General features: G+C 39.2%; 1 protein-coding gene across 4 annotated transcripts in view; it reads left to right on the top strand.

The window, feature by feature from the left end:
* LOC129768687 (uncharacterized) overlaps window positions 1-15,985 on the top strand; it is a 109,621-nt gene that overhangs the window by 90,301 nt on the left and 3,335 nt on the right. Inside the window, exon 1 of one of the 4 annotated variants that reach the window (XM_055770507.1) lies at window positions 13,896-13,915. The exons of the other annotated variants lie outside the window; for them this stretch is intronic. The gene's annotated coding sequence lies outside the window, so the exon portion shown is untranslated. Of the gene's footprint in view, window positions 1-13,895; window positions 13,916-15,985 lie in introns of those variants that run through there. 4 annotated transcript variants of the gene reach the window in all.

The following is a 15,985-nucleotide window of genomic DNA, read 5'->3' as shown; positions in this document are numbered from 1 at the left end:
TCAGCACATCATACACCGGTCGATTTAGCCACTTCCAGCGGTTTCGCGATTGTAGTACCTGACTATGCCATATTTTCAATGTAGGTATTCAAAATCAAATCTATTTTGCACAACATTTTCAAAACTAAACGAATCATCGCTTTTACCGTCGAAAGATGCAAGTTTTCCTAAACCATTTGCTGTAAAAAGATTTCAGATACGTCTACTACGACCGCTGTTATTAAATGAACAGTGATTCTGGATTCTAGATGAATCAAACCAGATAACAGATAAATTATTAGTTCTAAACAGCCTAATCAAATCTTCAGTATATATGGGTCCACCATCAAATCCGTGTTATGAATCGGAGAATGAATCAACGGTTGATATTTATGTTTCAAGTAGCTTATGTGTCTTGGAATCTCAAACACAACGCATATAGACTTAACCCTTTGCACTTGGAATTATATTTATCTGAAAGAGCAGTTTTTTATCAACTTTCATAAGTTTAATAATTATAAAAGATGAACAAGATTTATGTGATTTTTTGTGAACTTTAGATATGTATGAATAATGTGTTTTGATGTGATGTAGGAAATGGGTCATGGGGGTGAGATCGGGTCAAAACGGAGAATGTTACTATTAGTAATATCTTGACAAAAAAGTTAAAAGGGGGCCTCCGTAGCCACATTGGTTGCGCGTTCGCTTAGTAAGCGATCGATCGTGAGTTCGAAACTCAGGGCCCTCATTGACCATCTTTGTGTTGTTACAGAATAACTACGTCCACGCAACAATCATCAGCGATGGAGATCGATCCACGGTCGAAATATGATCGATTCATCCATACAACTGCTCTGCTCTGCAAGACACATCGGGCTGCTGTTCTATAAATAACTCAACAATGATCAATCAACTGTCTCCGCTGTCCGGTCTAACTGGATAATGGAAGAACAGATAGAAAACTCTTACGCCTAAATGGCTGCTACTGTGTAAATGTGTGTACCATATGGAATGGTATAGAAGGGAATACTCTAACGCAGAAAAATGGCAACTGTGTAATGTGCTAATTATAGATATGATAAATATGTGACATGTACACGATTACAATTCGGCTCTGTTACAGCTAAAATGCCAATGAGCCTGAAATAAATAAATGGGATAAAAAAAAAAGTTAAATCTAATAACCATTTTTTTTTTCACTTGTGTTGCAGCGAATATGAACCATTTTAACATTTTATAATGTTATTTTGAAACAACTACCTCTTGTGATGAGTACAATAAGGCCCAACGGAGGCGCAACGATATATCGTCGTAGGTATTTTAGGCAACTGCACCAAACTATGATATATCGTCGTTCGGTACTGAGAGGGTTAATAATTCATCAAAGTTTGATGTGTAAATACATTATTCAATTGAAAATAGAGAAATTTTTCAATTTTTGTTTCGATAAAAACAATTTTCCCTCTTTTTTCTACTACAAAAATTCATAGCTTTTGAACTACTGGACCGATTCAAATGATCGACATACCAAATTGAAGCTTATGAGTTAGTTCTCTTCGAAAAAATATAATAATTTTCGTTTTTGTAATTATTGATTGAGTTAGTTTTTCATAGTTTTCTCAGGTAAATATAAAGGGCGCTATTTTTTTATATTTTTTCTGGAAAGTTGAGGTTTTCACATAATATATCCGGAAATCAGATAGACGTTATTTTTCGTTTTTAAGTTATTATTTTGCAAATTTAACATGTTTAACAGTCACATAGGAATATTGAACGAAGACTTAAGTTCAATATTCCTATGTGACTATACTAGACCTATACGACTAGAATCCAATCTTCCCGCAAGTGTGATATTTTCTTAATGAAGGTCAGCTTATTAACTTCAATTTAATATGTTGACCATCTAAATCAGTTTAGTAGTAGACTAACTCATTGGCTTCAATTTGATATGTCGATTATCTAAATCGGTTCAGTGGTTCAAAAGTTATGATTTTTTGAAAAAAAAGTCATTTTTGCGGAAAAGTGAAAAAAAAAATATTTTTCTGGTCACCCTGAAATGGAAATGGGCACCCTAATAAAACAAATTGAAAAATACGGTTCTAATGTTTTGCGATAAAGAACAAAATTACCACTTTTGACGAAAATCTGAGAACCACTATATCGGTTTGGCATGGAATGGCTGATTTAATGTCCAATTACTTATTCGGGAGAATCTTGCAAATCTTCACAAGCGATGATTGACTTAGTCAAGAGAAACATATCATGAATATCTAAATTCAGTTCGTTTTTAAAACAAACCGCGTTTTCGATTCAATATGTAAAAAAGACGGGTGGGTAATGTCGGTGACATAACCGGAGTGACGTAGGACTATACAAAGGGGACAGCTTTTACTAAATATATATTTTAAATATATTGTTTTATTTTCTTCTCCTACGTGAATTCCTACCTATCTACCTGAAAAATGGATTAGTTTACTGTTTACTCTTTATGAACATGTTGGGGGTTCTGAAAAGAACCTTTGGTGTTGTGTTTTTGCGTTTTTTTTACAAACTTGATTCTTGATTTTTTTTCTGAAGGCTTTGTACTTATTAAATGTTCAACGTCGGGCATCTTTCGGCGAATACACATATCGTACAATCAAAATGATGGCTGTGATAGGGAATGCACAGGTGGTCATCAGCTCGTTCACTATCATATATTTCACTATTGAGCACATTACCGTACCTTAAGCTGTGGTTTCGGAGACGAATGAATTGTAAGATTTGTAGTCTCCGCAAACAAAGTAAATAAAAATGAAAAAGAACTGAGGTTGAACTGAGACGAACTCTACGATCTGTCCAGAAATAAACGAGCTATAAGCGTTCTGAAAAACCAACAGTAAATACAGGGACGGATGACCTTCGGATTAAAGTCCTTTAAAATAAGAACAGAGCAGCAGGAAATACATAGCTCATCGTGTTGCTCCTTAGTTACTTCTCTATGCAATGTAGATGTAACGTCAGTCAATTTTCAACATCAGTTATCAACTAAAGAAAGCAGTTCTTGCTACCGAGAAAATTCGTTAATGCCATCCTGCATACAATAGGAGTTTGGCTCCTTTAAACTTATGTAACTGAGCCTGTAAAAATAAACGATTTAATAAAAAAAAATCCTGCATACAATATGTTGTAATTTGAAGCCACTTTTAATTCGGAAACCATACATGGGTTTGTGAAAACTGAATGATCAATTTAAAAAACCCCAACCACCAATAAGTTCAAGAACAAGCATAAACAAAAAGAACAGTTTATATTATATGTCATATTATGTCACTTTAGAATGCTTTGGTATTGTGAAAAATTTCTAATAACTCTTCTTTGAATGGTTTAATGGCTCTGAAAAGCGCCGTGTTTTACGGTGGCTGGTTTTGCCACCAAAGCAGTCTGTATAAACAAACTTTTTCTTTCTTCTACCTGCTGCCGTTTTGCGATTGCGTTTGCCACTCGCTGAAACTAGTTAATGCCACCGAACCAAATGGGCTCTGTTCTGCAGGCGGGTTTTCTTATTGTCGTGAGCAGCTTTGCAAGCCAACTCGAGCACTCCGGCGGCCAAAATTCTATAACCGCTATTAGGTATACTGGTGCTCCGGCACCGATCCACACTGATTTACGGTTTGAAAGAGAATGATATATTTTTCAGCGGATCCGCGCGTTTTATACACTAGTGGTACACGCTCACAGGATAGAGACAGACTCAGCCAAAGGGGCGAGTCCAACGAGACGAACGAATGAGCGTTAAAAGGCAGCGATGGCAAAAAAATACATCAATCGCAATCGCTAAACAGAAAGGTTTAGCCGAACAAGATGGGGATATCAAGTGATAACAAAACAATAAACTCTTTAGATTGAAGATAATTTTGTGATCCTGAAAAGTACTCTTTTTAGCCTGCCTGTGAATCCAACGAGCGAACAAATCGTAATGAATGTATTTTTGACGTAGGACTTCGTCTAACCGGAAGATATAGGGGGTGAAATGGAAATTTAGGCACTGAACAAGTAGGAAAAAATGCAAGATTTGGAACGCTTATAACTCGAGCATTTCTCAATAGATCGCAAAGGTTTTTGCATCAATTGATAGGAAATATATCTACGCATCTATCATAACGAATAAGATTTCATTTTTCTTGAGATAAATAATTGAATAATTGTGAAATATCAAGCATTGTCCAAATGCACAATGTGCCCATTTTTGATTGGTACATTTTGTGCTCCTCAAATCGTACCGACCAAAACGGGCAACCAGAGCAGCAGCGAAATAGAATGAAGCACGATTGGGAAGGAAAAAGAAAAAAAAAGAACGAAACATTGGTCGCAGTCTCATACATGCGTAATGCTCGAGCTAGCCAGTCAGCTTAAAAATCCATGCTCCACTGCCGTAACGATCATTCTCATCCAAACCGTACACCACATCGGTTCGCATCACAACACATCAACAAACCAACCCAAGCAGCCATGTCTGGACATGGTAAAGGAGGAAAAGTGAAGGGAAAGGCAAAATCCCGCTCGAACCGTGTTGATGTGGAGTTCCCCGCAAAGATAGCTAGGCCGAGCGCGTTAGTACCAGTGCACCAGTCCACCTAGCCGGCGTTATATAGTTTCGGCCGCCGAAGTGATCGAGTTGGTTGGTACAGCTGCTAGCGACGATAAGAAAACCCGCTTTCAGAACAGAACACATTCGGTTCGGTGGACATCAAGACAACAACAGGCAGTAGCAGCGAGTGGCGAGTGGCAAACGCAATCGCAAAACGGCAGCAGGTAGAAGAAGGAAAAAGTTTGTTCTTTATACAAACTGCTTTGGTGGCAAATCCAGAACAAGGTGGCATCGAGGGCGTTCGAAATAGTTTTTTTCAAAACCACGAGTACTAAGTTTTCTAAATTGGAACCAATTCATAAAACAAGGCGCTTTTCAGAGCCATTAAACCTCCCAAAAAAGAGTTTAGGAAATACAGTTCAATGCTTTCTAAAACAATATCCAAAATAATAATAAAACACATATTGATTTTTTCATAATTTGTTTGCCAGGATATGATGAGTATGTGAATTTGGCACATGTTCTGAGGTTATTGATTTTCACCAATTCTTAAATTGCTTCTAGATTGAAAGTACAGTAATTTACACTTATCTCGACATTTAGCTAATTGGACGGACCTGTAAGGCGACATATTTAGTTGGACATTTTTGTAAACATAGAGTTCGGGGTCCAAATTATGACCCCACATTGAAAGTCGACACTGTACCACTGTCATCGCAAATGTTCAATTACAGATTAAAATTACCTCCAATCCGACACTGAGTGGTGGTAATGCGACGTGCCATTGAATGTAATTTACTGTACAATATGTCACAAGCTGGATGGGAAGAAATTTTCCAACTGTGAAAGCTGTGGCGAGTGGCAAACGCAATCGCTAAACAGAAAGGTTTAGCCGAACAAGATGGGGATATCAAGTGATAACAAAACAATAAACTCTTTAGATTGAAGATAATTTTGTGATCCTGAAAAGGACTCTTTTTAGCCTGCCTGTGAATCCAACGAGCGAACAAATCGTAATGAATGTATTTTTGACGTAGGACTTCGTCTAACCGGAAGATATAGGGGGTGAAATGGAAATTTAGGCACTGAACAAGTAGGAAAAAATGCAAGATTTGGAACGCTTATAACTCGAGCATTTCTCAATAGATCGCAAAGGTTTTTGCATCAATTGATAGGAAATATATCTACGCATCTATCATAACGAATAAGATTTCATTTTTCTTGAGATAAATAATTGAATAATTGTGAAATATCAAGCATTGTCCAAATGCACAATGTGCCCATTTTTGATTGGTACATTTTGTGCTCCTCAAATCGTACCGACCAAAACGGGCAACCAGAGCAGCAGCGAAATAGAATGAAGCACGATTGGGAAGGAAAAAGAAAAAAAAGAACGAAACATTGGTCGCAGTCTCACACATGCGTAATGCTCGAGCTAGCCAGTCAGCTTAAAAATCCCCGCTCCGCTGCCGTAACGATCATTCTCATCCAAACCGCACACCACATCGGTTCGCATCACAACACATCAACAAACCAACCCAAGCAGCCATGTCTGGACATGGTAAAGGAGGAAAAGTGAAGGGAAAGGCAAAATCCCGCTCGAACCGTGTTGATGTGGAGTTCCCCGCAAAGATAGCTAGGCCGAGCGCGTTAGTACCAGTGCACCAGTCCACCTAGCCGGCGTTATATAGTTTCGGCCGCCGAAGTGATCGAGTTGGTTGGTAAAGCTGCTCGCGACGATAAGAAAACCCGCTTTCAGAACAGAACACATTCGGTTCGGTGGACATCAAGACAACAACAGGCAGTAGCAGCGAGTGGCGAGTGGCAAACGCAATCGCAAAACGGCAGCAGGTAGAAGAAGGAAAAAGTTTGTTCTTTATACAAACTGCTTTGGTGGCAAATCCAGAACAAGGCGGCATCGAGGGCTTTCGAAATAGTTTTTTTCAAAACCACGAGTACTAAGTTTTCTAAATTGGAACCATTTCATAAAACAAGGCGCTTTTCAGGGCCATAAAACCTTCCAAAAAAGAGTTTAGGAAATACAGTTCAATGCTTTCTAAAACAATATCCAAAATAATAATAAAACACATATTGATTTTTTCATAATTTGTTTGCCAGGATATGATGAGTATGTGAATTTGGCACATGTTCTGAGGTTATTGATTTTCACCAATTCTTAAATTGCTTCTAGATTGAAAGTACAGTAATTTACACTTATCTCGACATTTAGCTAATTGGACGGACCTGTAATGCGACATATTCAGTTGGACATTTTTGTAAACATAGAGTTCGGGGTCCAAATTATGACCCCACATTGAAAGTCGACACTGTACCACTGTCATCGCAAATGTTCAATTACAGATTAAAATTACCTCCAATCCGACACTGAGTGGTGGTAATGCGACGTGCCATTGAATTTAATTTACTGTACAATATGTCACAAGCTGGATGGGAAGAAATTTTCCAACTGTGAAAGCTGTGGCGAGTGGCAAACGCAATCGCTAAACAGAAAGGTTTAGCCGAACAAGATGGGGATATCAAGTGATAACAAAACAATAAACTCTTTAGATTGAAGATAATTTTGTGATCCTGAAAAGGACTCTTTTTAGCCTGCCTGTGAATCCAACGAGCGAACAAATCGTAATGAATGTATTTTTTTGCCATCGCTGCCTTTTAACGCTCATTCGTTCGTCTCGTTGGACTCGCCCCTTTGGCTGAGTCTGTCTCTATCCTGTGAGCGTGTACCGCTAGTGTATAAAACGCGCGGATCCGCTGAAAAATATATCATTCTCTTTCAAACCGTAAATCAGTGTGGATCGGTGCCGGAGCACCAGTATACCTAATAGCGGTTATAGAATTTTGGCCGCCGGAGTGCTCGAGTTGGCTTGCAAAGCTGCTCACGACAATAAGAAAACCCGCCTGCAGAACAGAGCCCATTTGGTTCGGTGGCATTAACTAGTTTCAGCGAGTGGCAAACGCAATCGCAAAACGGCAGGAGGTAGAAGAAAGAAAAAGTTTGTTTATACAGACTGCTTTGGTGGCAAAACCAGCCACCGTAAAACACGGCGCTTTTCAGAGCCATTAAACCATTCAAAGAAGAGTTATTAGAAGTTTTTCACAATACCAAAGCATTCTAAAGTGACATAATATGACATATAATATAAACTGTTCTTTTTGTTTATGCTTGTTCTTGAACTTATTGGTGGTTGGGGTTTTTTAAATTGATCATTCAGTTTTCACAAACCCATGTATGGTTTCCGAATTAAAAGTGGCTTCAAATTACAACATATTGTATGCAGGATTTTTTTTTTATTAAATCGTTTATTTTTACAGGCTCAGTTACATAAGTTTAAAGGAGCCAAACTCCTATTGTATGCAGGATGGCATTAACGAATTTTCTCGGTAGCAAGAACTGCTTTCTTTAGTTGATAACTGATGTTGAAAATTGACTGACGTTACATCTACATTGCATAGAGAAGTAACTTAGGAGCAACACGATGAGCTATGTATTTCCTGCTGCTCTGTTCTTATTTTAAAGGACTTTAATCCGAAGGTCATCCGTCCCTGTATTTACTGTTGGTTTTTCAGAACGCTTATAGCTCGTTTATTTCTGGACAGATCGTAGAGTTCGTCTCAGTTCAACCTCAGTTCTTTTTCATTTTTATTTACTTTGTTTGCGGAGACTACAAATCTTACAATTCATTCGTCTCCGAAACCACAGCTTAAGGTACGGTAATGTGCTCAATAGTGAAATATATGATAGTGAACGAGCTGATGACCACCTGTGCATTCCCTATCACAGCCATCATTTTGATTGTACGATATGTGTATACGCCGAAAGATGCCCGACGTTGAACATTTAATAAGTACAAAGCCTTCAGAAAAAAATCAAGAATCAAGTTTGTAAAAAAAACGCAAAAACACAACACCAAAGGTTCTTTTCAGAACCCCCAACATGTTCATAAAGAGTAAACAGTAAACTAATCCATTTTTCAGGTAGATAGGTAGGAATTCACGTAGGAGAAGAAAATAAAACAATATATTTAAAATATATATTTAGTAAAAGCTGTCCCCTTTGTATAGTCCTACGTCACTCCGGTTATGTCACCGACATTACCCACCCGTCTTTTTCTTCTTCTACCTGCTGCCGTTTTGCGATTGCGTTTGCCACTCGCCACTCGCTGCTACTGCCTGTTGTTGTCTTGATATCCACCGAACCAAATGTGTTCTGTTCTGAAAGCGGGTTTTCTTATCGTCGCGAGCAGCTTTACCAACCAACTCGATCACTTCGGCGGCCGAAACTATATAACGCCGGCTAGGTGGACTGGTGCACTGGTACTAACGCGCTCGGCCTAGCTATCTTTGCGGGGAACTCCACATCAACACGGTTCGAGCGGGATTTTGCCTTTCCCTTCACTTTTCCTCCTTTACCATGTCCAGACATGGCTGCTTGGGTTGGTTTGTTGATGTGTTGTGATGCGAACCGATGTGGTGTACGGTTTGGATGAGAATGATCGTTACGGCAGTGGAGCATGGATTTTTAAGCTGACTGGCTAGCTCGAGCATTACGCATGTATGAGACTGCGACCAATGTTTCGTTCTTTTTTTTTCTTTTTCCTTCCCAATCGTGCTTCATTCTATTTCGCTGCTGCTCTGGTTGCCCGTTTTGGTCGGTACGATTTGAGGAGCACAAAATGTACCAATCAAAAATGGGCAGATTGTGCATTTGGACAATGCTCGATATTTCACAATTATTCAATTATTTATCTCAAGAAAAATGAAATCTTATTCGTTATGATAGATGCGTAGATATATTTCCTATCAATTGATGCAAAAACCTTTGCGATCTATTGAGAAATGCTCGAGTTATAAGCGTTCCAAATCTTGCATTTTTTCCTACTTGTTCAGTGCCTAAATTTCCATTTCACCCCCTATATCTTCCGGTTAGATGTAGTCCTACGTCAAAATAATCATTGGCCTCTGCCACACAATTAGCTACGGTGCGAAAAATACCGTCCATGGCGACCTTTGGTTAAACTCACAACATATTAATGTGACTTATTATGCAATGCTGCTATCAGTTTCTATGGCAATTGCATTCAAGTTTACCCCAGCTACGATTGTTTCAACCTGAGTCATTATGACGCTACATTCATGCCTATAGCCATGTATATATGACATAAGTTAGGCCATCAGTTATGTAAAACGAAACGCATTTAGTTAGAAACCAGCTGGTTGGTCAGATAAGAAAGTCATGCGAACACTAGGTAATAATCCTATATAACTGAGATGAAAACTAGACGGAAAACGTGGTTATGGCTACCTATCAACCGTCACTGCCACTAATTTTGATGTTATGGGTGTTTATTTATGAATCGCTTGAATTTTGGAACCTTACATGAATTCTCGCTAATCTTCGAAAGATGTAAAAGTTATGTCTTGAGAACGTCGTGCATGTGGTTCAAATTGTAGCACATCTCTATGGAATACTACAGTCAATCGCAAAATTGAGTGTACACATGCTACTTGACGTTATTTTTCATTTATTTGGTTCAAAATATTTTTAATACATTTATTCTTTTGATGCATATTAATTACTCACACATTTAAGGTAAAGGTGGAAGCGAGCCACTAATGGCTGCCACAATGACGCTCATTTCTTTCATCTCCCTCCCTCACTTTTACTTTAATATTGAATTGTTATTTTTTTTCAAATGTATCTAAGACTCGTATCAGTGAAGCATCACACAGTCTGATAAGTGAATTGATCTATTTACGTTCAAAAATCAAAACAAACGAAACAAATTGCTCTTCTCTCACAAACACTATTACCCAATTGTTACACGTGGTTTTACCCATACTACTACAATGGCCTCCTTTCATCTTCACCTTAACTTGCTATACGCACAATAAAATTTGCGAAAAGTTTTTTGGCTAATTATTTAACCCTAATAGTTGAAACAATCTCAATTTGAGAGTTTGTAAAATTTAGTATACACCTTGAATTTATTCAAACAAGCAAACAAGCAAATCCCAGGACCCACTCTATAGTAAAGAAAACAAGGGGAAATACGAAAGAACCATGGAAAATCTCCCGGGTAGAAGACACAAAAGGAATCTGTCTTTATTTATTTATTTATTTATTTGCCAAAAGATACAAGAATTATCCCAATGACATGAAAATTACGACACTACACATATTAGCTAAAAACTCTACGGAAGCAACTCTTATTTCTACAACGTGAAACATTAAAGTCAAACACATCGTAGTATCTTTTGAAGACACGGCACATCCTTCGCATGAGCTCGTTAAATCCATAATTTGTTCGCGAGGGATGGACGCATGAGAAAACATGTGAGCGTAAATTACGGCGCGGATGTTTATGTTAAGACAGCTTAACAGCGAAGTACAGTCGATGTTACTGTGAAGCAGGTCCCCAATGAAGCATGCCATCGAGATTTTACTTCTCGCCTCAAGTGATTCCAAGTGTATTAACATGCAACGACTTTTGTAGCTGGGTAAGTTGTGGACGTCATTCCAAGGCAGATGTCTCAGAGCGAAACGGATAAACTTTCGTTGGATTGCTTCGATGCGGTTCACCTCGTTTTGGAAGTATGAGCACCACACTACAGCCGAATATTCCAGTATTGGTCGAACCAAAGAGCAATACAAAGCCTTAAGGCAACATATATCCCTGAATTCTTTGGCGAAGCGGAACATAAGCCCGAGTTGAGATGAAGCTTTCGACACCACGTAGGCGAAGTGGTCCTTGAATGTAAGCTTGGAATCAAGTAGTAATCCAAGATCTTTGACCGTCGATTCCCGTTTCGAGCTTATCCCCGATAGGACATAGTTATGTTGAATCAATGCACGTTGTCTGTCGAATGAAATTATAGAGCATTTCGATGCATTGAGTGACATGCGGTTTATTTGGCACCACTCGGCGAATACTTCTAATTGCAGCTGTAGAAAAACGAAGATGAACCAGCCTTTGGCTGAAAATCTCTTTAATAAAGAAAGAAAAAAAAATCACGAGATACAACTTGAGGTCATCGACGTACAAGAACTTGCTGCATTTTAGAATGCAGTTGACGTCATTCATATACAGCAGATGTCACGGGGAAGGAAGGAGCAACATAATACGCAATTTTGGCAGACATGCTTCGACCAGTCGAATAAGAAGAAAGCCAAGCAAGCAGGTCGTTCTGAACACCTAACCTGTCATACTTAGCCAAAGCAATTTCGCGGTTCATTTTATCGAATGCTACAAAGAGGTCTGTGTATATAGCATCTACTTGATGGCCTTGCTCAATTTCACGAATGATCTAGGAAATGAACTGTACTTAATTGGTAGTCGTTGAGCGCTTGGACATGAAACCCTGCTGGTCCACCGAAATGCAGTGGGCTGAGTTTTGAACCAATTCTTCGAGAATAATTAGCTCTAGAACGTAGCACTTAAAGCGGCTATTCTACGATAGTTCGATACAGTCTTTTTGCAACCCTTTTTATGAATCGGAAAAACTTAAGATTCCTTCCAGCAGGATGGGGAGTCACCCGACCTCAGGGAGAGATTGAAAGTATTGGCTAGAGGTGTTGCTAGAGCAATCAAGCAGCTTTTCAGGACCAAGGACAGAATACCATCAGGACCGGAATCCCTCGAACTTTTCAGTTGACTCCGAGCTGAGATAACCATTTCTCTCGTAATAGCAAACGGTCCACTTGAGAAGGATGAGAAAGGAACGTTGCAAGATGCAACTGCTACGTCCTGGCTGTTTGTTCGTTCGTTACTGAAAACGCTGCTGAACTGTTCACGAAATAATTCTGCAATATCTGGAATGGTTGCAGCGTTCACTACACCGTTAGTCATGGTTGAGAAGAGCCCTGTTTCCTTCCTTTGAGTATTCACGTGTTGCCAGAACCTCTTAGGGTTTGATTTCAGACGGCGTTGGAGCTGTCTTAGGTGCGCTTGATGTAGTTGATCGTTTAATCGTCTGTAGCCCGAATCAGCCTTGAAATAACGCGCTTTCGTAGATTCAGTATGAAGTTTAGCATGTTCCCGAAGAGCCGCCCTTTTCAGTTTCTTCAAACGCTTAAGCTCCGTGTTCGACCATACAGGTTTAAGAGGTACACGGTTAGTTCGCTTAGGTACAAATTGATCAATGGCATAGATTATGATGCACGATACCGTTGATGCCGCGTTGTGACGTCGCGATTGGCCAGTTCTTCATTCCAATTAACGTTTGAGAGTAAATTGTTCATCTCGTTGAAGTTGGCTTTGCCGAAGTTGTAGTATATGCTCTCTGTCGTGTCTCTGTAATCACGTTGTACGCAAATATCAAGGCTGACCAGCAACGGGGATGATGTATGCAACTTTTACTAGCAGAGCAGGAGCTGGTATTACGGAGCAACTGGAACACATTTCCTCACTTTTTTTTCATACATACATTTATTGAATCTTCCATAATGTGGAAATAACAATATTTGGTTATACATTTAGTTCTAACATAATAAAGTATTACGTTTGTTGCCAATTCTTACAGTTAAAATTTCACATGTGTGCTGGAGCACAACACTAACGTTTGACCACGTTCAAATACTTAAGGTTTTTTTCTTCAGACGTGTTACCATAGGTTAACCGAGTCGCCTTGCTAGTGGATTTGGATGATTCTTCACCTTTTCCGCATATTTCCTACTCGTTTTATGAAGTTCTTCTTTAACCGTCGCCATCCCTAAGTCTCGATGTATGACACTATTGCGGATGTACCAAGGGGCGCCAGTAATTTGTCTTAGCAGTTTATTTTGTACTCTTTCGATGATTTCAATATTACTTGCTGAAGCTGTTTGCCATAGTTGACAGCCGTAATGCCAAATAGGTTTCAGCATGGATTTGTATAGAAGTAGTTTGAACTCTAGTTTTAATTTCGACTTCCTCCCGATTAGCCAATGTATTTGTTTTGCTCGCATCTTCAATTGCGTTTTCTTCGCATCTATGTGTTTCTTCCAGGTTAGACGACGATCTAGATGTACACCAAGATATTTAATTTCATTCGATTGAGGTACTGCAGATCTATTGAACTTGATTTGTGGGCATGTGTTCTTATTAAGCATGAACGTAACGTGGACACATTTTGTTTCATTTACTTTAATTCTCCATTTTTGAAGCCACTTTTCCACGACCGTTATGTGTTCCTGGAGATCCCGTGAAGCAATCGTTCTGTTTTTGTGACTGCTAAGAATAGCTGTGTCATCTGCGAATGTTGTAGTCATTAAGTTACGCGCGGTCGGGAGATCAACTGTGTAGATGAGATAGAGAACTGGTCCAAGAACACTGCCCTGAGGAACGCCAGAATGAATTTCTTGCTCTGGTGAGTTTGGTTATACCGAACATGAAACTTTCTTCCCAGTAGATAAGAACGCATAATTTCATATACTTGTGGTAGCATATTTTTAATTTTATAGAGCAGTCCTTCGTGCCAGACTTTATCGAAAGCTTGAGCTACATCAAGAAAAAGCGCTGAGCAGTATCCGCGGCCTTCATATACTTTACGAATTTCTTCTATCAATTGGTGCACTTGTTCAATAGTGCCATGTTTTGCTCGGAATCCGAATTGATGATTCGGGATTAATCTTTCAATCTCGGGCGCTGATTTTATCAGGATATTTTTTTCGAACACTTTTGAGAAGATTGGAAGGATGCTGATAGGTCTATAAGATTCCACTTTCTGTGCGTCTTTCCCTGGCTTAGGAATCATAATGATGGTCGAAATTTTCCATGCTTGAGGGAAATATCCTTTATGGGTCATTGCGTTGAAAATTCTCGTGAGATGTTTAATTGCTAGGTCAGGTAGTTCCTTGATCATATATCCGTTGATGTGGTCGATACCGGGTGACTTTTTCACATTGATATGATTATTGATAACATGTCTCACCAGCCGATGTTTGATTTTCATTTTGTTTTGGTTTATAGCACCAGAAAATTCGAGCGTTTCTTGATTAGGTCCGGATTGATTCGGAGTGAAAACTTTTTGAAGATGGTTTGCAAAAGTTGCTGCTTTTTCATCGTCACTTCTGGCCCAATTACCAGAGGGCATTCTAAACGGCGGGACCTGTAACTGAGGTCGTTTTAGATTCTTAATTGCCTTCCATAGTGAGTAATTATTATTTTGATTTGGCGATAATTCAGTTAAGTAATTATGGAATTTTTCATCTTTCTCGTTTTGTAATAGCTTTCTTAATTTACGTTGTGCCATATTGAATTGGTTTTTAGATTCTAGCGATCGTTTGTTTTGCCAGATACGTCTTAGTCGTCGCTTTTCTGCAACTGCTGCTTTTATGTGGGAGGCAGTAATAATTTTTTTGTGTTTCTGAGGCTTCATAGGTGGGGTAGCTATCTTCGCAGCATTCTTCATGAGTACACTGAGCTGGTTAACTGCTTCCTCGATATGATGTTCGTTATCCAGAGATAGATCGAGAATGTTAGAGGAGATATATGTCTTATATTTTGTCCAATTCGTTGAAAAGTTAGTGAGATTAGATGACGTCTGCTTCACTTCCTTTTCTATGAAGTATTCCAGGAGTATTGGTGAGTGATCAGATGATAAGTCCAGAAGAAGCTTCGATCGAATTCGTTTACTATTAATATTTTTTGTGACAGCGAAATCTAGCAGGTCCGGAAGTCGTGCGAGGTCCTCTGGCCAGTGTGTCGGTTCACCGCATGATGCAATGTCATAGCCAGAGTCAGTGATAACGTTGTATAATACGCGACCACGAGTGGTAATCAGCCTTGATCCCCAAAAGGTGTGTTTTGCGTTAAAGTCACCTGCGACGATAAATCGGTGCCCTTGGAATGAGAAGAAGTCTTTCAGTTCCTCTTCCGAAGGGTGGTGGTTCGGTGAAGAGTAGAGTGCTGTTAGTACTATTTTCTCAGATTTACTCTCGATGCACACAGCCGCTGGTTGGATATTTAAAGTACTGTGACGGTGCCATAAATAGTGTGGAATATCTCGTTTGATGAGGACCGCAGCCCCACCTCTTGCTGACCCGTACGGGTGATTTGTACCATAGAAATCATATCCCGTGACTCTGATGTTGTAGTAATCCGTCAGATGAGTTTCATTGATAAAAAAACGTCAATGTCGTGTTGGTTCAAGAATAGTTTAATTTCATTCAAATGGTTATGTATCCCGTTTGCATTCCAATAGCAGATTTTCAAAAAATTTATTTTGAACATTTCAATTTTTGGATGAGAAGTTGCTGGCTGTGCAACATTTCTTGCATCTTTGTTTGCATTGATGTCATGAGTTGCATAATTGAACCCATAAATACTTGTAATTGGTCCGCGGGAGGAATTATTGGTATTGGATGTTGGGAGAGTAGAGCATCCCTATACGATGTGCTAGGTGTAGGCGTGAAACCAGGAGGTTGGGGTTTCGGGT

This window comes from Toxorhynchites rutilus, chromosome 1 (genome assembly GCF_029784135.1).
Source record: "Toxorhynchites rutilus septentrionalis strain SRP chromosome 1, ASM2978413v1, whole genome shotgun sequence".
NCBI classification, from domain to species: Eukaryota; Metazoa; Arthropoda; class Insecta; order Diptera; family Culicidae; genus Toxorhynchites; species Toxorhynchites rutilus.
This window is presented reverse-complemented; position numbering and strand designations above follow the sequence as displayed.